The sequence below is a fragment of the Apteryx mantelli genome, chromosome 15 (assembly GCF_036417845.1).
Source record: "Apteryx mantelli isolate bAptMan1 chromosome 15, bAptMan1.hap1, whole genome shotgun sequence".
NCBI classification, from domain to species: Eukaryota; Metazoa; Chordata; class Aves; order Apterygiformes; family Apterygidae; genus Apteryx; species Apteryx mantelli.
Window position 1 is genome coordinate 7486903 of NC_089992.1, and position 274 is coordinate 7487176.

The window sequence follows — 274 nt, forward strand, 5'->3', positions numbered from 1 at the left end:
GCAGTGAGGCTGCTCGTCTCTTCTTCCTCATGCTCCTCCGTTGGTTCACCTCAACACTCACTGAACAAATGGCGAGACCACCGTTGGTCTGCATCTTGGAGACCTCTTTATGGATTTTCCCTCCTTTCCTCAGTGGGAAATTCCCAGAAATCAGGCCCAAACCAAGCATCACTCACGGGGGCTGCACCTGTTCTCAAGGGTGGTCTCTGGGCATGATGAGACAAGCTATCACCAAAAGAGGGGGGGACAGGCTACACGCTTGGCAGTCTGAACT